Source organism: Herpailurus yagouaroundi, unplaced genomic scaffold (genome assembly GCF_014898765.1).
Source record: "Herpailurus yagouaroundi ecotype Mexico unplaced genomic scaffold, PumYag 29, whole genome shotgun sequence".
NCBI classification, from domain to species: Eukaryota; Metazoa; Chordata; class Mammalia; order Carnivora; family Felidae; genus Herpailurus; species Herpailurus yagouaroundi.
Window position 1 is genome coordinate 18,899,965 of NW_024412377.1, and position 14,412 is coordinate 18,914,376.

Consider the following 14,412-nt stretch of genomic DNA (forward strand, 5'->3'; position numbering starts at 1 on the left):
ATCTAACGTTATCTTAAGGTAATGTAATTCATGTTCCACCCACAGACTGATGCATCTTCATAGATGTTTAGATCCTTGAAAACAGGGATGATTTCCTACCAGTCTTTCCATCTATCTGTCTTACTTTTACAGAATATACTACTTGCTCAGTAATAGTCATTAAACAAAAGGAATTGAAATCTAACTCACAAACTATTTTCTTTCCCTCCACTTCAGACTTATACATTGAACTGTCTGTTGTGCACAAACTGTAAGTGTTCACCTGACATTTCAGTCTCCATTTACTCAAATCACCTTGTCCTGTCCCACCTTTCAAATCACACTCTAAGTTTATTATGCTTGCATTTCTTCTGTCAGTTAAATTTAACATCATCTACCCAATCCTCTTTCATCCTTTACCTGCTTTCTGCACCTGATAAAACATTGACTCCTAGAAATTTTAATCTCCATATCTCAATTCTATCCCCTTTTCTACTCACTGCTCTATCATAAATCAGACCCTGACATATTTCATATGAAATAATTTCTAAACAATGTTCCAGCCTTTAGTCCTATGCCATCTCAAAATTTCCCAGCACAAAACCATAACATATTGAGTATCAATCTTGCAGTGTTGCTCCTACTTTTAAAAATGTTTAAATAACTGACAGAAACAATTTGAATATTGTAGGGTGAATTGACTTTGTTCTCCAGGACCTGGTTAGTAGAAAAACGTTAAGTGTTGGCTATGGGGTCAGGCTGCCTGGGTTTTCAGTTCATCTCTTCTGCCATTAGTTTTGTGATGTTGTACAATGTATGTGACTATTCTAAAACTTGTTTTCCCCATCTGTAAAACTGTTGTAATAGGATCCTCTCATATAGTTGTTTTGAGGATTTAATGAATGATCTATGTCAAGTGCTCAGAAGAGCTTCAACCACAGGAAAGCGCTAAATGAATGTTAGCTCTTGTCATTTTCACTCTTTGATTAGGTGGCTTTCTTGGCCTTTGTAACTTTTATTCATCTTTAACAGCTCAGATATGTATGAGTTTCACAAAGACTAGAAACATTTGTATTCTATTATAATACATGTAACATCATATTTTAAAAATCTCTTTAAGCCTCTGTCAATCCCATTGGAGGCACAGGGAATAAATCTACTTAATCTCCATGTCTCTTACACCCAGAAGAATGTTAGTAAATCGCGCTTTTTTTTTTTTTTCCTTTTGCTTGGTGCTTCCTAAACAGACTATTTCCTAGTCTTCAACAGTTTCAAGATAAAAATAGAGCCTAGAAAGAATCACAAACATTTTGAAATTCTTTTCTCACTCTTAGAAAGTTCCATCCTCTTTCAAGTCATTTTGAAACAGGGGATATTACCTTTTCCTCTGAAAAATAGTTCTTTTAGATATTTTCTGGTGTCAGCCACTTTATCCATCTGTATCGTTATCTGGTGGCATTTTCAGTCACCACACTTACCCGAAACAGCAACTATTTTGCTGAAAACAATATTGCTGCAAATAAATTATGGAATCCTCACTGCAATTTTTAATATTGGGTGCAGATAGTACTGATATTTCTCCCTAGAATAGTAACACTTAATCTCCTTGCCTTTTCAAGTAAATGACAGTGATATGAGATGACTGATGATATTCTTGCTGTCTTTGATATGTTACTATAATTAACTATTAACTAATTAGCAACAGATTTGATACATATATCAAAGTTTCTGTATCTGTTTCTATTGAAACCGTTGCTGATACTACTGCAGATGCTTTGAACTAATGAAGTTATAGAAATTCTAGAAAATTTCTTTTCACTGCTGTCTCCATGTGTGTGTATGTGTGTGTAACTGTGAACCACATGCCATCTTGCACATTATGAATCACTGAGGGCTGGGGAGAAAATAAAATGAGAGACATGAAGCGATGATGTAAAATGTTTATAATTTGGGGAGCCTGAGTGGCTCAATCAGTTAAGAATCTGACTCTGGATTTCAGCTCAGGTCATTTTCTCATAGTTCCTGAGTTCAAGCCCTGCATTGGGCTCTGGGCTGACAGCCCGGATCCTGCTTGAGATTGTCTGTCTCCCTCTTTCTCTCTCTGCCCCTCCCTGGTGCTCTCTCTCTCTCTCTCTCAAAACAAATAAATAAACATTTTTAAAATGGTATTTAAAAATAAAATAAAATAAAATATTTATATTTACAGCATTGTCTATGTTCCTTAAGCCAAATTGAAATTCTTTACTACAAGTCTCCACAGTTCTTTATGCAAACACAGCATCCTTGGCTCAGCCACCTTTTTCACTCAGGTTGATAACGTATCTCAGGATAAAGAAAACCCTTGCTCAGATAAGAAGCACTAATAACTAATAAATCACAGGTAATTAAAACTACCATACTTGGATCCCAAGCTCAATATTTAGCTATAAATAGAATACAAGAAATTATGACTTAGTGTACTGATTTTAGTCACAAACTATGGTCTTTATCATTTATGGAACACAAAGAACAGGGGCACTTGGGTGGCTCAGTCGGTTTAGTGTCCAACTTCGGCTCAGGTCATGATCTCAGGGTTCGTGGGTTCGAGCCCCAAGTCGTGTTTTGTACTGACAGCTCAGAGCCTGGAGTCTGCTTCGGATTGTGTGTCTCCTTCTCTCTCTGCCCCTCCCCCACTTGCGCTCTGTCTCTGTCTCTCAAAAATAAATAAACATAAAAAATTTTGAAAAAAGAAGTAAAGAACAAATCTGTACTGAATTCACTTATATTTTGGAAGAAAGCAAAGGGGTAAAATGTGGAAGTAACAACACTGCCTATGATAAGAATCGAAACGATGAAAGCAGTAAATAATATAGAAATTGAGAGGAGGAATATTTCTGAGTGGTATTAGGTAGTGCGATATGTTGCATTCATAAATTTAGGAAAATAAAGCAAAATACAGTTGTGTTGAGCCTATAAACTAATGCTATTTTATTCTGAGCAGTCCAATGCATTGTGAAAAATGACTCCAATTATTATAAATCAGAAACATCCATATTTGGACTGAGGAAGAAAATACTTGTACTTTCAAAGAAATATACATATTTTTGGTTAACAATCATATTATTCTAAATATTTTGGGGAAAAGTTCAGAATAAGTTAAAATTCACAAATTGTTTTCTGGTATAACAATTTTCAGATATATTCAAATACATTTTAATAGGAAGTGTTTCCAACTCATTCTAACTCAATAAGCTTTTCATTTGCAAAGAAATTTGAGTCCTTTCAGCCTTGACTTAAACTGTAGATAAAATAGTTTTGTGCAACATAGAATAAAGGGCTTTTAAGAGATTTAGAAAATTTACAGATAGAAAATAGCTCATGCAAAGCAGTGTGATGAGATAAGTTGTAAAGAATTCAGAACCATACAGATTAATTTCCTTTAAAATACAAATTGAATATGGAACTATGAGGAAAACAACTTGGGAGAATAAAAGTAGATCACAAAATATTTTAAAAAGTATTTTCAAATATTTCCCATGTAATGTTTTCAGTAAGATAAGTTAAAAGAATCTGCCTAAACATGCACTTTGTTTTAATGTTTGTTAGTCATAATCAAATGATCAGCTTTTACAGTATAAATGTTTCTTAAATAATTACAGTTGATTCTGAAAATTGTGCTATTGACTACAACTTACATAGGTATTCCCCACAAGACTTGACTGTTTTCAAAATACATATGTGCAAAAACTAAGTGAAGATAGATTAAATACATTAGAAAGCAATATGCTAAGATGGTTTATTATGGGTTAGTAATATGGCATAGTGGCAACTCATTCTACCTGGTTCTGTTGACTATTTCTTCTTTTCTAAAGCCCCATCACCTCCTTAAAACATGCCCCTCCATGGGGCGCCTGGGTGGCGCAGTCGGTTAAGCGTCCGACTTCAGCCAGGTCACGATCTCACGGTCCGTGAGTTCGAGCCCCGCGTCGGACTCTGGGCTGATGGCTCAGAGCCTGGAGCCTGTTTCCGATTCTGTGTCTCCCTCTCTCTCTGCCCCTCCCCCGTTCATGCTCTGTCTCTCTCTGTCCCAAAAATAAATAAACGTTGAAAAAAAATTTAAAACATGCCCCTCCAATATATATAATATACTCAAATACTTTAATATCAGGGGAAACATACCCTCCACCAGATGTACCATTTAGCTATGTTCAAGCAACTGTACTTTACCTACTGCCATTGTCCACAAATATCTTCAAAGAGTAAGCCACACATTTTTTCCTTATTCCAGTTCAAATATACTTCTTCCATATACTCTCCTCCTAAATTTAAGTGTAAAAATAATTTCAAAAATAAGTCACTTATACGAAATGGTTGATAAATTCATTTACTACTATTGGCCACAATTTTATTCAAAGATGCTCTCATCTGCACTTATCCCTAAGTGATGGTATTCCTTGTTTTACTTGAACTCTCTTCCATTTTCTCCTGTACTCTATCACAGAAATCTCATCCACTTTTACATCTTCAAAGGTCATCTTTGTAATATGATTTGTAAATCAGTGTTTCTTGTAAATCAGATTTACTTGTAAAGATGACTTGTAAATCAGATTTTTCGCATATAACCAATTTATAATGGGCCTATACATTTTAGATATCTCCACAGGCATCTTGAAATAAAACCTAGTAAACCTGAATTCTCATCTCTTCATCTGGAAAAGTATTTGAGGCATCATTCGTATTCCAACACGTAGCACAGAATCTGACACATTTTTACTTAACAATTATTAGCTGTAACACTTTATTCTAATTAATAATTGGGCATTTTACTATTAATCAATTAAATGTCTCTGTAGACAAATATTGTATTATAAACTTACTTATGTGTGTACATCTTATGTTAACTGCTCTTACCACAAAAGGAAAAAAACAAACATACACAAAGGAGGAAACTTTCACAGGTGATGAGTGAGTTTATAGCATTGATGGTAATGATGGTTTCACAGATGTATATTTAGCTCAGACACATCAACTAGTATATGTTAAATATCTACAGGTTTTGTATGCCTGTAGTGACTCAATAAATCACCCTTTTAAAAAGTTGTCTTCAGCTTCAGCTTACTTTACCCAATTATGGGAAGTATACTTTGAATACTTTTTTTTTAAAATTAAATTTGATGGCATCTGGTCAGTGAGGGTTAGTTTCCCTTCTAGGGAAGTCTATGAAATATAACCAAATCTGTAGTTGTGAACATTAATGGGAATACACTCCAGAGTAAACTTTTGACTCCCATATATTTTACTTCATTGATTTTGGGGAAAAATTTTAATTTAAATGTTTTATCTATCACCAACCATACTTTGTTCTGCTGTTGCTCAACATAAGTTCTTTAATATTGGATTATTAAAGTTTTATGGACTATTTAAACTATATTTAAAAACATAGTATTTCTCTGGTAGACATTGTTGGCCAAAGCATGATACAATATTAGATTTTTCTATGACATGTAAACGTGGTGGCATAATGTGTCTCCTATTTACATTTTGGCAAGTCATTTAAAAAGAGAAAAATTATGGTAATGTAGTTAGGATAAATAATAAGCCAATGCTACTAGCTTCATGGCTATATAAAGAGGAGTGAATGAAGCATTTTCAATTAAGCTCATCATATTGGTACTACTTAGACCTGTTTTTCCTCTGGCTATAGACATCAGCTTTATTTGTCTATTTAACTGATTTTATACAGATTTTTAAAAAATACTCATATCACCTTCCTAACATACCAATTAATGAATTAAGTATCAAATCATATGGATGAAAATAGGTTTTTCTATGCAAATTTTGTGACACACTTCTCTATAATTTTATTATATATGGCCATACACCATATGTTAGAAAATAGATCCAAAATAACATGAAAGGAAGAAGTAGAGAGCAGAAAATAAAATACACATATCTCTAATTTATTCATAAAGTTTAGGAAAGCATTTTTAAAAATCCTGGAAAAATATGTGCTACTCTTTAGTCGGAAATTTGTCAGTGTGACATGTCAGTCTTGTCAGAAAATGCAAGTGAAATTTTCACTATCAACTGTAATACAGCTTTAATTTAGAAGACTTGAGTGGTGAGGTAGAGAAGGTTAACATGGGCCCAGTCCTCTCTCCAGCACTGAGGAAGGCATAAAGTAGTGTGTCTGTGTTAAGAGGAAATCTAACATTTTCACTAAGCTTGAATTCAAGTACAAGTAAAGAAAGAATAAAACAATCATGATCTACAAAATATCAGTGTAAAATTTCACTTGTGAACTGTTTAAGGATTTAACAATTTAGTTTTATTTTGATTTTTGTTTTGGGTTTTGCAATCAGAAAAATGGTTTGACTGAATTAAATAGCAGGTCCCATTTACAAATTTCAAGATAATTAAGACACCTCTTTGAAAACTGATTTGTACCATCCTACAGATTTGTTATTCATGGTTACTATTGCATGTTTACATAAGGCTTACTTATGTAATTTCTGCTAGGACTCATGTGAATAGTATCCATTCTAAACTTTCTTAATGATCTATACATAGAAGTTTCTTAGCAGGCACTAACAACATTCCTTTTTGCCTTGAATTCTGAAAATATTCAATATTGAACTATTTTTCTGGAAATGTAGTAGTTAATGAACTCAGATAATTATTTTAGAAGCCTTTCTTTAAAAAAAAGTCTGTAGTTGACTTAGTTTTTTTACTATGAACTATTTGTTATGCTATACTGTTTGCATTTGATCATTAACATGTTGAGTACACTTTGAGATAGATATTTTGTTTATCTAAAGACAAGGTATATGTAAATATGAAAGAATTGGAAAAATGGATTTGAGATAGCCATGGATTTTTTTTATGCAATAAATATTGGTGAACATATGAAGTAAATCAAGTGATTGATTGGTACTATACATTTTATCTATTGGAAATTGACTCTAAATTTTGTTCCAATGTTAAATAACTCAGTCACCCATCTCCTTCTAAAAGAAAATCAAACAAGCAAATAAACACAAAGAAAATAAAAATATACAAATATTAATGACCAAAATATCTGAACCAGAAAACTGTTTTGGCATTTCCACAAATATTATTACCTCCTTTACACCTCGGACACATAGAAATACTAGATTACAAAATAATGGTTAAAAGAGAAGCAAAATAAAAGGAATAAAATCTTACTTTACAAATTAAAACATAAATTATAGATATAGAAGTGAGGTTGATTAGTTATTGATTAGAAACTGTTTGGAAATTGCTGAGCCTATAGACTTATTTGTGAACTTAGAACAGCTGTTCAAAAGCTAAGTTACATTCTCATCATTTTATTGACTTTGATTTTTGAGAAATTCTTACTTTTTTTTTCCAAAATGAAACCTACCCCTATATTTTATTAAGATAATAAACATATAAATTAACCTAGCTGCTTACTTGAATTACAAAAGAAACATGACTCAATATGAAAGTAAGAAACTATCTACAAATCACTGTCAGTAACAAATTGCAATATACCATGCATACAGGAGTCATACAGAGCAACAAACTCTCAAAGAAAACAAAAATATCTTATACCTTGCAAATCCAATTTTTCTTTAAAATCATTCATGAAAAGGATTCTCTCAAGTAAGAATTGACACCTCAATTAATCAAGCATCAGAAAGCTACATTATAGCTATTTACTATACAAAGACATCTTTTCTCCTCTTTTCCTTCTAAATGTCTGTCCCAGAATCACACAGACTCTTTTGCTTCTCTGACACTCCCCATTCCACCATTTCTTCAGGTCGTGAAAACTGAATTTGCTGAAGAACATAAATCTGTTGATATCATGTTGTAAAAATCACACATTTTGGGAGCACCTGTGTGACTCAATCGTTAAGCATCTGACTTTGGCTCAGGTCATGATCTCACGGTTGGTGAGTTTGAGCCTATGTCAGGTGAGCATGACTCCCACTTCAGGTGAGCTTGACTTGTGCTTCAGGTGAGCTGATGCCCCAATTCTGGTGAGCTCCAGCCCCACTTAAGGTAAAAACATGAGCCCTGGGTGAGCCCCACTTTGTTCTCTCTCTCTCCCTCTCCCTCTCTCTGCCCCTCGTTCACTTTTGCCCCTCCCCTAAAAAAAAACAAAAACAAAAACAAACAACAAACAAAAAAAATACAATATATTTAGTTGCTGACCATCTGTGGTTATTAGGCCAGCTGGTAACTGGTTGGTAAATGCCTCCTCTATAAGTTCGTCACTTAGTCCTTCTATAGCTGTGACTGTTCCCCCAATTCTTTTCTTTCCTTTCATAGCCTCTCCGAATTTCTGAATGTATAATTTTAGCGGTTCTACATAACTGTTGAAGCCTAAGGTAGACATGGAAAAGACAATATCTTCTCGACTGCCTTCCATTTTTCTTGATGGCATCTTTCACTTGCTTCACCTATAATAAAGCTAATGAACTCACACATTCTTGAACACATTCTTGGGCATCTTTTCCAATCTTTCCCATTTGAGGTATGGCACTTTTCATCATCCTAGGTACATTTCCAATTGGAAAATATATGTTTCTCTTTGAAACTTTACTTTGAACCATTTATGTCTTCTTGATCATTCATGCTGTCTTCAGTATCATCATGAGGTAGTGTAACATGACTTCCTCCAATGTAGTGTATAGAATGGATAGTTGAGAAGCATCTATCACTCTATCACATTTATCACAGTAACACTGTCACCATCCATCCCCAGTGCAGCTCTGGTTGGCTCCAATTACCAATCGGCTATTTGGTTGGACAAGAAATGGCTGCTAAGGAACCAGTCCCAGTGTAGACCTGCCAAGTCTTTTTTTTTTGAGTAGTGAGAAGAGTAGTTTAAAAATATGAAGAACGATTCCAGATCGATGAACAATTTTATATCTCATTGAAGATAAATTATTTAAAACAAAATAAATGAATAAGTAAGTTTATAATAAATAAACAAAAAATAAATAAAAAGCAGTAATACTTCACTTCTGGAGTGCCAAGTGGCTGTACCATGTTAACTCCCACCAGCAACATGTGAGAGTTCTTCTTGTTCGAATCATTGCCAGCATTAGGTGTTGTCAGTGTTCTTGATTTTGGCCATTCTAAGAGGTGTGTAGTGGTATCTTATTGTTTAACTTTCATTTTTCTGATGATGTATGGGACAGGACATTTTTTTATATGCTTATTTTCCATCTGTATACCTTCTTTGATGAGGTGTCACTTAAGATCTTTGCCCTATTTTTTAATCATATTTGTTTATTTGCTTAAGTTTGAATGTTAAGAATCCTGTATGTTTTGGATAATAGTCTTTCATTAGATGTGCATCTTGGAAATATTTTCTCCCATTCTGTGACTTGCCTTCTTATTCTTAGGACATTGTCTTTCACAAAGTAGACCTCTCCCCCCCCACCCCCCCGGAAATTTATTTATTTATTTATTTATTTATTTATTTATTTATTTAGAGGAAGGCAGAAAGTGAGGGAGAGAGAATCTTAAGCAGGCTCCACACTTAGCATGGAGCCCAACACGGGGCTCAATCTCATGGCCATGAGATCATGACCTGAGCCGATATCAAGAGTTGGACACTTAACTGAGTCACCCAGACACCCCAGTAAACATTTTTATGAATTTTAACAAAGCCTAGTGTATACATTATTTTTTTGATGGAGCATGCCATGGGTGTTATATCTAAAATAATCATCATGGTACCCTAAGCCATCTAGATTTTGTTCTATATAATCTTCTAGGAGTTTTATAGTTTCATATTTTATAATTAGTCTGTGATTTATTAGTAATTTTTGAAGGGTTTAAAGCCTGTGTGTAGATTCAGTTTTTGCATGTGAATGCTCAGTTGTTCCAACACAATTTGTTGAAAAGACTATCTTTTCTCCATCGTATTGTCCTCCTTTCTTTATCAAAGATCACTTGAGTGCATGTATGTGTATGTGTATTGACTGTATAGATATTTATGTGCATTGCCCGTATGACTATGTATGTATGTATCTATTTCCTGGCACTCTATTCTGTTCTAATGATCTGTCTATTCTTTCACCAATATCACTCTTGTCTTGATTACTTAGCTTTACAGTAAGTCTTGATGACGGATAGTATCAATCTTCCAACTTTGTTTTTTTCCTTCAACTAAGCAAATTCTTGATGAAATATAACTTTATAAATTTATCTTATAAGAAAACTTCAAGAAAAATTAAGAATCATAATATATGATCATTTTTGTGGAAGAAGCCAGCAAATACTCATCACGATAGGGATAAAGGACAGAAAATGACATTTTAGGATTTTTTTTTCTCAAGAATTTGAGAGGAAAACAATTGTAACAACAAAAACAACAAAATTAAAGTCTCTCAGGGTAGGGGCACCTGGGTTTCTCAGTCAGTTAAGCGTCTGACCTGCTCAGGTCATGATCGCCTAGTACGTGAGTTCAAGCCATGGGTCAGGCGCTGTACTGACAGCTCAGAACCTGGAACCTACTTCTCATTCTGTGTCTCCCTCTCTCTCTGCCTCTCCCCAACCACACCATCCTTCTCTCTCTCTCTCTCAAAAGTAAATAAACATAAAAAAAAAATTAAAATCTCTCAGGGTAATGTTGGGGAATTCTGCTATAAATATAATAAATGACTTAATAAAATAAAGGCAAAAATGCTCAGAAGGATAGATAAAGTGTAGAATAAAGTTACCACAACAATGATGTACTTAGAAACAGGTGAAATGCATGGAAAATAATAGCAGTGACATGTAGAGGTCGCTTTTAGGCAACAGACTTGAGCCATGGAATGTAAAAAGGGCCCACAGGACCACCTGGCTGCCTACTAACAGCCCATCACACGACCCACCTCAAAATATCCATAAGCCCTGACTAACCAATGGGCTACTTACAATCATGCACAGACCAAAGAAGGGAAAATCCATTATGTCCCCAGCTGCCTCACCTTCTTCCTTTAAATAAAGCCCCCACCCACTGCCTTGTTGCAGACAATGACTCTGCTGTCTTGTCCACTGCTCCCTTCCAGTGTATCCACTAAACTTCTATCTCCTTTGTTTTGCCTCAGGTGACTTCTTTCACCACCATCGTGTGTCACTGGCTTCCACCCGATCAATGGTCACCCCACTTTTGGGGGCTCCCATCCAATCCAGGAGACACCACATGACACATTTTAAAAATGGGAAAATGCAATGTAATGGCTTTAGGCCTTGTACACATCATTATTTATCAGGTTTGTTGATTAGTAAAGATGAGCATTTGCAAGGACTCAGGATTAGGATCGGATCTTTTATGAGAAGAAATATATACATTTATTATAATCTCAACTATCTGGACATTTAGTCAGTCCCATTTTACTCCCATGCTGGACACAATTTTAGAGAAATTAAGCTTTCTTTTAGCACAATTATTGGAGGAAAGTATGGTTGTTCTTTGGGCGTCAGCTAAGGCAACAAGTGCCAAGATTCCTTTTAAGGACGATAATACAGTTTAGTCTGGGGTTGGTTGGTGTGTTTGCACTTTTTTGGCCCAGTTATGATATCCTGAAAAAGGCCAGGTAGCTTCTTGAGCAGTTCATTAGGTCCACACCTCGATCGCGTCCTTTATTGGGCTTTCATAGATAGGAACCCTAAGTATCAGCCCAGGGAACAAGCAGCACACAACCAGGGCAATCCCTATGCCCCAGGGTCCACCAAAATTATTCAAATAAGCCAACCCTCAGGGAGCCTGGGAAAGCTGAGTAACAGGACTCTGCTTGATGCATAACAACTTTCAGTTACCCTCTCCAAAGGCACCTCCCTGTATAGTCCTGCCTGACAGCCTTTTTGTTTGGGGCTGCAATATAGAGTTCTGCCTTCTAGCTTTTCAAGTGCCATTGTGTTCTGTCCGGACAGCGAAAGAATCCTTAAATCTTATGAAACAAGGAAGAACACTTTGGACACATACCAACTGAGTGCAGTGAGTGTCATGCTCTAAACTGAAAAACAAAAAAGATCTAGTCCTAGTCCCATAGGTTAATAGGATACTTAGGTTGACTATAGAAATTCAGAGTGACATAATATACACTCTTTAGAAAACAGTTATAGAGACAAAAGAGGACACATTATAATTAAATATTCATATGGTATTCATTATTTCAAAGGAAAAGGGAATTGGGGTTAAGAAATGGGGTCGCTGGGGCGCCTGGGTGGCTTAGTTGGTTAAGTGTCTGACTTTGGCTCAGGTCATGATCATGCAGTGTGTGAGTTAGAGCCCTGCATCGGGCTGTGTGCTGACAGCTTGGAGTCTGGAGCCTGCTTCGGATTCGGTGTCTCCCTTTCTCTCTGCCCCTCCCCTGCTCATGCTCTGCCTCTGTCTTTCAAAAATAAATAAATGTTTAAAAAATTTGGAAAAAAAAAAAAAGAAATGGGGTCTCTCCTGGGCACCTGGTTGGCTCAGTCAGTTGGGCATCCAACTTCAGCTCAGGTCATGATCTCATGCTTCATGAGTTCAAGCCCTAAGATGGGCTCTGTGCTGACAGCTTGGAGTCTGGAACCTGCTTCAGATTCTGTGTCTCCCTCTCTCTCTGCCCCTCCCCGGCTTGTGCTCTGTTTCTCTCTCAAAAATGAATAAATATTAAAAGAAGAAGAAGAAGAAGAAGAAATGGGGTCTCTCCTGACTATGTTTATGAGGGTATAGCATTGGAGAGACCTAAAGACCTGACTGCTCTAATGACAATGATTGATTAGAGACCTTGTTATATATTCTGAAGGTAATCTAAAATAAATCAGATTATTGGACTTCTAATTGGTCATAGAGCAATTTAGACTTTAGCATGGAAGTGGCTTCAAATATTCTGAAATTCTATTTGAAAATTTATTTTTTTCAATAATGTTCTGACCCACAGAAATGACAACCTTCTGCACAAGAATTATTAATATTCTTTCACATTGAACTTAAGACTTTGCCACCTCGTCTAATCCAAAAGTCTTCTTATATCTGTTCTACCATTTCAAAGATTTGGGTATTACTATAAAAGCATTCAAATAGTTTATTAGTTCCTCTTTCTTGGTCATATACGCAATAATCTGCTACATAAATTAGTTTGACTTTTTTCTTTTTACTAGATTAATGAGTTTTATCATGTCTTACTTGAATCCACTCAGTAAAATAGAAACAAATAAATCCACTTTATCATTAATGCCTATTCTTCAACAATGGTTTTCTTTGTTTTTCATTTCTTAGGTGTTTTCCATACATTTTTACATGTATTAATATTAATATAAATACTCCTTCTAGATCTTCTCATAAAATAGCAACAAGTGTTTTTGCGCTTATAAAATTGATTCTTGTACAAGATTATGAATCAGCTATTGAATTCCCTTTTGAGTTCTTCCATGACTTCAGAGTATATTTTTAAGATTGTAGATCGGTTGAAATTAGCTATGTAATATAAAAATAACAAGTTGGTGTTTCTTTAGATATATTCCCCACTTTTAGTTTGACATAAGAGGTGGCTACCAAACAGAAATATATTACTTATATACTCTCCTCCTGCATTAGAAATACAGTCCCTTGCCCCCAAAAATAGACAAACAAAAGACAGAGTAGACATCCCATTCTGAAGATAAAATAATTCATTCACAGAATAAACAATGGTTATTCTTGAGCCAGTCATCTCTAAGGATTTGAGAGTGCAGGCTTCTATAAGAATATCATCTTCACATAATGTAGAACATACGCTAAAAATTCTAGAGAATTCTTAAATCTGTTAACCTAACATTGAGTATTAGCTACCTGGGTGGTCTCTTTGCTCCATGCAGTACACGTCATAATGTCTCAAGTGCTTTGGGTAATTTCTCTCACCCTGCATTCTATATCAATGGTCAAATTAGTTATTTTTTAAACTGAATCCAGTACTGTGTTAGACGCCATCTTTTTTTTTTTTTTCATCCATGTTGTTCATCTTTCTCTTTATTGTGGCTATTTTTACAGTCCATTTATTTCAACTACAATTTCTGGAATATTTGTCAATCTTCTCTTACTGTCTTTTGGTCACTGTCCACATCTTGCATTTACATGTATCCTGCTATTCTGTTTTGTATAAGAGAACCATTGAGAATGCTGGTGGTATTGATGTCACACAGAGAAGTTTTTCTGTGTTATAATTTGAAGAGTTGAACTTTTCAGTGCAGTCAGTAAGTGAATTGGGTTTATACTGGATTGAGAAGGGAGATGTAAAATTTCAATAGAAAAAAAACAGGATAATAAAAGCATAAGTTAATTGTTTGTAAAAGTCTAAGGAAGTAAATTTCAATATACAGATGAAGTAGGTAATTGCCTTGGAAAATATGCTTTAGCAAAAACTGACCCCATCCAATGTAGAAAACTTAAAACAATTTCAACAGAAAACCTAGAAAGAATTATCAATCAATTATTTCTCTTAA

The 14,412-nt window shown here is 34.9% G+C and overlaps 1 pseudogene; it reads right to left on the reverse strand.

The window, feature by feature from the left end:
• Positions 1–7,694: 7,694 nt before the first annotated feature.
• Positions 7,695–9,000, reverse strand: LOC121041600 (nuclear transcription factor Y subunit beta-like; annotated as a pseudogene).
• Between the last annotated feature and the right edge of the window lie 5,412 nt (positions 9,001–14,412).